Below are 8191 nucleotides of genomic sequence, written 5' to 3'. Positions count from 1 at the left end.
ACAGATAGCCATGGCTGCAAGGCAGGAAATCAATCAGGAGAGAAATATAGAATTAAATGGAAAAACACATTGGGCTCTGTATTAATGAAGGCTGTTTGAACCTCATTAAAATGAATTCAATATAATATCAAACTCAAAATAGAAGCCCACCCTTCTAGGGGAGAGAGAAAAAGACTGCTTAGACAGTCTTTAACGAAGGGACATTTGGTGTTTGAAATTGTTCAGGTGCTTCTTCTCATCCACACTCTTAAGTCTCTGAATTTGAAGCCCTGAGAATCGCTGTGAAAACCTTGGAATTCTGGCTGGGTACGGTGGCTCATGCCTGTAATCCCAGCACTTTGGGAGGCCTAGGCGGCTGGATCACTTGAGGTCAGGAGTTCGAGACCTGCCTGGCCAACATAGTGAAACCCCGTCTGTACTAAATATACAAAATTAGCCAAGCATGGTGGTGCATCCCTGTAATCCCAGCTACTTGGGAGGCTGAGGCATGAGAATCACTTGAACCCAGGAGGGAGAGGTTGCAGTGAGCTGACATTGCACCACTGCACTCCAGCCTGGGCGGCAGAGTGAGACTCCATTTCAAAAAACAAACAAAAAAAACAACCTTGGAATTCTATATGATCTGAGAGTTATAAAGTGGAAATTTGGAGGCCTGTTCTTAACAGAAAACTGATCTTAACAGCAAACTCTTAGCATGGTTGACTTCTATCTATTATCTGAGATTTTTCTGATGAAGATTTAGCTGGTTTAATAGGTGTAGTTTTAAAAATGAGAAAAACTTGCCAGTTATTCCTCAGAGAAGAAATTCCTGACTCATGATGAGGGTATTGGAGCTAGCATGGAAGAGGCACTGAAAGGAGGGTAGAGGGTAGGGATGGTGGGCGAGGCAGGAAGGGGAGTGGAAAGACTGAAGATAAAATCTTTAGCTATCCCCAATTAGAATCGACCTTATCACTAAGCAAGGGAACAAACTCTGAGACTTCTTGCAACATATTTAGTACTGCATAATTTAGTTATAGGACACATCAATCAGGCTTCTGACACTTGTCTCAAAGATAAACACATTTATAACATCCTGCCATTGGGAAAGGGTTTTCATAGTTTCTAGACACCAGGAATCCAAAGTGACTAGGACACTCTGTGTTTTATATATTATTCATGCAAGATTTAAAAATATAAATTAGCCTAAAGTTCATGTTAGCAATATACTTTATAAACATTCAGTCAGTTCCCAAAGTCTTGCTGTATACCCTTGAAAATTAATGCACTTTCAGTTTATAAATATTCAGGCGGTTTCTAAACTCTTCGTATATAACCTGAAAATTAATGTGCTTTCTCATCTCTCTTAGCTTTCTTCTTTGATTCTCACCTCTGCGGTAGTGTCTGGGGACCAGATTTTGCAGACCCCTGCTGGTGATGAGGGAGGAAGATAGGTTGGGGAAAAGTTTCTGGCACATTAAAAAAAAAAATGAGGCCAGGTACCGTGGCTCACCTATAATCCTAGAGTTTTGGGGAACTGAGACAGGAGGATTGCTTGAGGCCAGGGGTTTGAGACCAGCCTCGGCAACATAGTGAGACCTAGTCTTTGCAAAAAGTTAAAAAAGTTAGCAGGTCATGCTGGCTTGCTCTTGTAATCACAATGGTTTCCTGTTCTCCTGGCATGAAATTATTTTTTCTCTCCAATCATCATGAACTGCCAAGTCCAAATCAAGCCTGTAACTAAGACTACATCTCCTCCCACCTAGCTGAGCTCTCTAAGTCATCAAGACGCCGGTTATTCAGGAGGCTGAGGTGAGAGGATCACTTGAGTCCAGGAGTTCAAGGCTGCAATGGGCTATAATTATGCCACAGTAATCCGGTCTGGGCAACAGAGCAAGACTGTCTCAAAACTCAAAAAAAAAAGGAGACTGCCATAACCTAATACTTCCTTGTGGAATATATTATGTGTTTACATTTGAAAATTTATGCTTGTAACCAACAAATATGTAATGCAATATAATTGTACCACTCACACTGTGATTATAAGATTTATTAGAAATAATAATTTCTAGTGCACAACAGGGAGCATGGGCTAGAAATAGGACACATGTTTAAGTTCAGTAACAAATATCTTCTTCTGAATCTTTCAGAGTACCTCTGGGTCAGTGAATGTAATAGAATTTGTAGATACTACAAATGGCTAAATTTGGGTCTATTTGTTGTTGTAAAGTTTGGGCCTGTTGCAGAACAAGGCCATGTGCAGCTAAGGAAAAGGACATATGAAAAGTGTCAAGATGGGGAGGTAAGCAGGGAAAGGGGAGACAGAGAGAGAGATGAGGGGAGGAAAAGATTAGAGTTTGAGGTCCACTAATTAGAGAAAGTTCAGAATTCAAGTGGATTGGCAAGAGGCCAGGAGTCATGATGCTCTAGAGAGCTCAGCTAGGTGGGAGGAAATGGAGCCTTGGTAACAAGCTTGGATTGGACTTGGGGGTTCATGATGACTGGAGAGAAAAAATAACTTCATGCCAAGAGAAGAGAAAACCATTGCAGAATCTGGAAGAGGTATGTGCATTTGCTTAACTAGTATATGACGGCTGTCAAGCCAGCAGCTTTCTTCTTGCTGCCTTGATTTTAAGCACTTTCCTGGAAATGGTGGGTAAAGACTAAGAGGACCAGAATTTTAGTACAGACTGAATGAAGTGGCATTCCTGGGCAGGAGCTCAAGATGAGAGCAGCAAGCGCTGTTCCCCAGATAGGCTGATTCCAGGAGCTGGGAATGAGGGCCAGTGTTTAACATGCTGGCGTGTTTCCAGAACATACACACTTTCCTCTTGCCTATCTGTAGAACTCCTATTTATCCTGGAAAATCCTGCTCAGATACCACTTCTGAGAATATTCTCCACCCTCATAGACAGAGACAAGTGTGCCTTTCTTTTTTCTGCTTATTTTATTCATACCCCCATTATTGTATTTAATGAGGCAGAATCTGTGCACACTGTTTTCTCCTCAAGACAGTGAACTCTTCGAGGGCCAGAGCAGTTCTTACACTTTTGGGCTCCTCAGTGTGTATGGCAATGAATACCCACCTGCAAAGGGGCTTTCTGAGGGTCATAAAATCAAAAAGGAGGGAGCCTATGACAGTTATCTCACCCCTGGGGTTGGCAGGAGTGGAGTTTGTGGAAGACAGAACATTGTGGATAATAGAGCTGCTTTGATATTTTTCAATTGTTACTCTATTGGGACTACTGCCCTAATTATGAGAGACTGATATAGAGCACAATAGAAAGGTAAATGCTCACTAATTTGGGAAGCAGGTAATCTTAGTTCTTTGCTGCTACCAGTTGTTTGAGTGAGCCTGGGTGAGTTACTTTATATATCTGGGCCTTGGTTTTCCCATCTGTAAAATGAAGATGTTAGAACACTTCGAGGTCCAGTTTAACGTCTTCTGCTACACTTAAGGACCCTCCGCTAGGCAGCCACATACTATTGAAGTGTGGCTTCCAGATTCCCCAGAAGTAATCCTGGGAGCCTTCACTTTCAGGCAATTCCTATATTTACTTCATTCTGATGTTGCAGACCCAATGTGATGGGAGAAGTGCAGATGGCACCCAGATTGCAGAGCTCTTTTTCTTTTTTTTCTTTTGAGGCAGGGTCTTGTTCTGTCACCCAAGCTGGAGTACAGTGGCACGATCTTAGCTCACTGCAAGCTCCACCTTCCAGGCTCAAGCAATCCTCCCACCTCAGGCTCCCAAGTAGCTGGGACTACAGGAGTGCACCACCTGTAGTGCATTCCTGTATGTGTGTGTGTGTGTGTGTGTTTGTGTGTGTATATATATATATATATATATTTTTTTTTTTTTTTTTTTTTGATAGAGTCAGGGTTTCATCATGTTGCCCAGGCTGGTCTTGAACTCCTGGGCTCAGGTAATCCTCCCATCTCGGCCTCTAAAAATGCTGGGATTACAGGTGTGAGCCACCGCACCCAGCCACTTGCAGAGCTCTTAAAACCACAACTCTTGAGTTGTCTTTGGGCACCCTGTTGTGTGATTCTATAGAACTGTACTCCTTGCTGGTCCTTTAAGCTTGAGGCTGGCCCTGCTGACAGTCTGTGAGGGGTCATGACTATCTTGAAATGTATCCTTTATTCGTTCTTTTCCCCTATCTTAGTAGTTGGGGAATCAGCATGGACCCAGGCATCATGTAGAGGTTTGTGTTGGCTCTGGCATTTTCTCTGTTTAGTGCAACAGATTTGATGATCTCCCAAATCCTTTCTGTGCAAACATGCTGTAGTTTCAGGCAAGCTACCGAGGCCTGTGTGCAGGATGGATTTAGAGGCCTGCCAGGAGCTGCCACAGGCACTGAGGCGCGAGGTGTTGAAAACCTGAACTGGGGGGTTGGCAGTGGGGATGGAAGGGTGCAGATGGATACAAAGACCATTTGAAGGAAAAATCAACACAATTTAGTGACTAACGGGAGATCCTGGATGAAGGAAGTGAGTGAAAGATGACTACAACCTTTCAGAGTTGGGACTGCACTAAGCTGGCTATGTGGCTTTAAAAACTCACTCATACTCCTTGGGTTTCAGATTCTGTAAATTAAGATAACTGGTGAAACAGGTACAATAGTAGAGTGGTAGATGGGGATTGTTTTTGGGGAGGAATTGTGAATATGTTAAGTAAGAATTGATGGTGAGGTATTCCAGTAGAATTATCCAAGAAGAATTAGAATTCCCATCTCCAAGCTCAGCAGCGAAGTGTGAACTAAACATACAAATTGGGTGACGGCATGTGGAAAGTGGAATCTTCTTGGGGAGGAAGAATATAAACAGTAGGTCCGTGCCCAGGGACTAGTTTGGAAGAAGCACTTCTTTTTGGCATGGAAGAGTCCGGGAAAGTTTTAGAAGACCTGATTGCCTGTATAATCAAGTATTAAGAGTTGTCCAAAAAAAAAAAAAAAATCTGGGTAGTTTGTTCTTACAATAAATAAGCTTCTCTTCTCTTCTCTTCTCTTCTCTTCTCTTTCCTGGGTGAAGTTTTGCTCTTGTTGCCCAGGCTGGAGTGCAGTGGCACGATCTCGGTTCACTGCCTCCCAGGTTCCAGCGATTCTCCTGCCCCAGCCTCCCAAGTAGCTGGGATTACAGGCATCCGCCACCATGCCCAGATAGAAATGGGGTTTCATCATATTGGCCAGGCTGGTCTCAAACTCCTGACCTCAAGTGATCCACTTGCCTTGGCCTCCCAAAGTGCTGGGATTATAGGCATGAGCCACTGTGCCCGCCCAAGAGTCCCCTTTTATCTTGGTTTCTTTGTCTTTCTCTTTGTTTCTGTGTGTTTCTCTTTCCTTTTACTTCTGCTTCTCCTTCTCTTCTTTTTTTAATTGTAGTATACACATACACATAACAAAATTTATCATTTTAGCCATTTAAAATTGTATAATTCATTGACATTTAGTACATTCATTATGTTGTATAACCATCTTCACTATCTAGTTCCAGTACATTTTTATCACCCCAAAAGGTAACCCCAAACCTATAAAGCTATTTTACTTCCCATTCTCCCCTCCCCACACCCCCTGGCAAGCACTAATCTGCTTTCTGTGTCTATGAATTTACCTGTTCTGGACATTTCATGTAAATGGAATGGAATATATGGTCATTTGTGCCTGGCTTACTTCACTTAGGATAATGTTTCAAGGTTCATCCACACTGTAGTGTGTATTAGTATTTCATTTCTGTTTATGACTGAATAATATTCCATCCTATGGATATGCCACAGTTTGTTTATCCATCTGTCTGTTGATGGACATTGGATTTTTTTCTACCTTCTGACTATAATAAATAATATTGTTCTACACATTTGTGTACAGGTTTTGTGGGGGCATATGTTACCCTTGGGTACTTACCCAGGAGAAGAATTATTGGGTCATATAACAGTTTTATCTTTAACTTGTTGAAGAACCATCAGACTGTTTTCCACCATGGCTGTATCATTTTATATTCCCACAAGCAATGTATCAGGGTTCCAGTTTCTCCATATCCTCATGAATGCTTATTATTATTATTATTATTATTATTATTTGAGGTGGAGTCTCGCTCTGTCGCCCAGGCTGGAGTGCAAAGGCGCGATCTCAGCTCACTGCAAGCTCCGCCTCCCGGGTTCACGCCATTCTCCTGCCTCAGCCTCCCGAGTAGCTGGGACTACAGGCACCCGCCACCATGCCCAGCTAATTTTTGTATTTTTAGTAGAGACAGGGTTTCACCATGTTAGCCAGGATGGTCTCGATCTCCTGACCTCATGATCTGCCCACCTTGGCCTCCCAAAGTTATTATTTTTAAATTGTAGGCATCTTGCAGGGTCCAGAGGGTATGTCATTGTGGCTTGGATTTGCATTTCCTTGATAGCTAATGGCATTGAGCATCTTTTCATGTGCTTTACTATCTAGTTCCAGAACATTTATTTATCTTTGGAGACATGTCTATTCATGTCCTTGCCCATTTTTAAATTGGGTCGCTTGCTGAATTGCAAAAGTTCTTTATATATTCTGGATATTCCCACTGGGCTTATCCTTCAGAGCCCAGCTCAAAAAGGGAAGTGGGAGACATCCCACTCTACACATTTGCATACAAGGTTTTGGGTGAACATGTATTTATCGAAGACCTGAAGTGGGAGAAGTCTCGTTTCCCTTTTTGAACTGGACTGTGAAGGATAATTGGAAGTTAACTTGGTGACTAGTCCTGAGAAGACCTTTCCAGGCAGAGAGCATAGTATGTACCTGCTGTATTTGTCATCTTGGGCTGCCATAACAAAATCTGGTAGCATGGGTGGCTTACACAACAGAAATTTATTTTCTAACAGTTCTAGAGGCTGGAAGATCAGGGGACCAGCATAATCGGGTTCTGGTGAGAGTACTCTCCTCCTGGCTTGTAGACAGCTACCTTATCACTATGTCCTCACATGGAAGGGAAAGACAGAGAGAGAACTCTTTGGTGTCTCTTCTCACAGGGCACTAATTCCATCATGAGGACCCTGGCCTCTTGACCTAATCTAAGCCTAATTAGCTCCCAAATGCTCCATTTCCAAATACCATTCCATTGAGGGATAGGGTTTCAACATGTGAATTTGGAGGAACAGACACATTTAGTCCATACACTTGGCAAGACTTTGTGGAGGAAAGGGGTGTGGTGAGTAAGGCACTGAAGCTAGGTCTCTGCTGGATCCTAAAAAGCATTGAGAAGGCTGGTGAGGCTGGTGGGGGCAACACAGGAGCATGAAGAGTGAAGAGCAGACCTTCTCAGTCCTTGTCTTGGGTAGAAATCACCTGTGATCTTGTAAAAATTCAGACTCTGATTCAGTAGGTCAGAGAGGGAGTAGAGGCTCTATATTTCTAACAAATTCCCAGGTGATACGAAGGACATAACCACATCGAAGTAGCAAGGACATAAAGCTCCAAAGAGCCTGCTAAGGACAGTAATATTTTCTAAGAGAAAGAAAAGTTATTGAATGGTTTTAAAAAGGAGAGTGACAAGATCAAGTTTTTGAAAGATCACTCTAGTTGCTCAGTGGGAAAAATACTGGAATGGGACAAAAAAATTGGGGGAAAGAGTTAGTAGTTGAATTGATTATGGTTAAGTAAATTAAAGTCTGTATATTCATGTGACAGAATGCTCTATAAACACAATGGTTATGAAAACATTTTCATGACATGGAAAAATATTTGTGACATAATACTAAATAAACAGAAATCAAAGTTATATATACAAATTGGTTTCAATGTTGTATAACAATGTGTGTATGAAGAAGCAAATGCAACAGTTTGTTAACAGAGACTCTTGGGAGGTTGGATGATGGTTGATTTTTTTTCCTTTATTTATGTTTTTTCCTGTATCAGTTCTACCGTTCTCATTCTGATATTTTATTTGTTTAGATTATTTTCCAAACAGCCACTGAACATTACTAAAGTTGTCAAAAACCTGAAGATTTGTATCTGTGAATCTTAAATAAAACTCTACAAAACCACAGCTCTAATACAGTAAACAGAAATCCCGGTCGAGCTCATTTCCTGGCCCCTCTGACGGTACCATGCTGTTGCTGGTTGTCAATTTCACACATGCAATTTCTATCCATTCAGAGCTGACAGCTTGGATTTCCCCCTCCATTGTAATAGCTGTTCTGTCTCCTGGCTTCCCCAGGCTTGCATTTGGTAACCTTTGCCC

Source organism: Pan troglodytes, chromosome 7 (genome assembly GCF_028858775.2).
Source record: "Pan troglodytes isolate AG18354 chromosome 7, NHGRI_mPanTro3-v2.0_pri, whole genome shotgun sequence".
In the NCBI taxonomy this organism is placed as follows: Eukaryota; Metazoa; Chordata; class Mammalia; order Primates; family Hominidae; genus Pan; species Pan troglodytes.
This window is presented reverse-complemented; position numbering follows the sequence as displayed.